This window comes from Kryptolebias marmoratus, linkage group LG9, assembly GCF_001649575.2.
Source record: "Kryptolebias marmoratus isolate JLee-2015 linkage group LG9, ASM164957v2, whole genome shotgun sequence".
Lineage (NCBI taxonomy): Eukaryota > Metazoa > Chordata > Actinopteri > Cyprinodontiformes > Rivulidae > Kryptolebias > Kryptolebias marmoratus.
This window is the reverse complement of record NC_051438.1, coordinates 2,596,827-2,597,036: the sequence shown is the minus strand read 5'-3', so window position 1 is coordinate 2,597,036 and position 210 is coordinate 2,596,827.

Below are 210 nucleotides of genomic sequence, written 5' to 3'. Positions count from 1 at the left end.
GGGGGCAGTTCCTCTGGATTGGCAGACCGGGGTGGTGGTCCCCTTATTCAAAAAGGGGGACCGGAGATGTGTTCCAACTACAGAGGGATCACACTCTTAAGCCTCCCTGGTAAGGTCTATTCGGGAGTTCTGGAGAGGAGGGTCCGTCAGATAGTCGAACCTCGGATTCAGGAAGAGCAGTGTGGTTTTCGTCCTGGTCGTGGAACACTG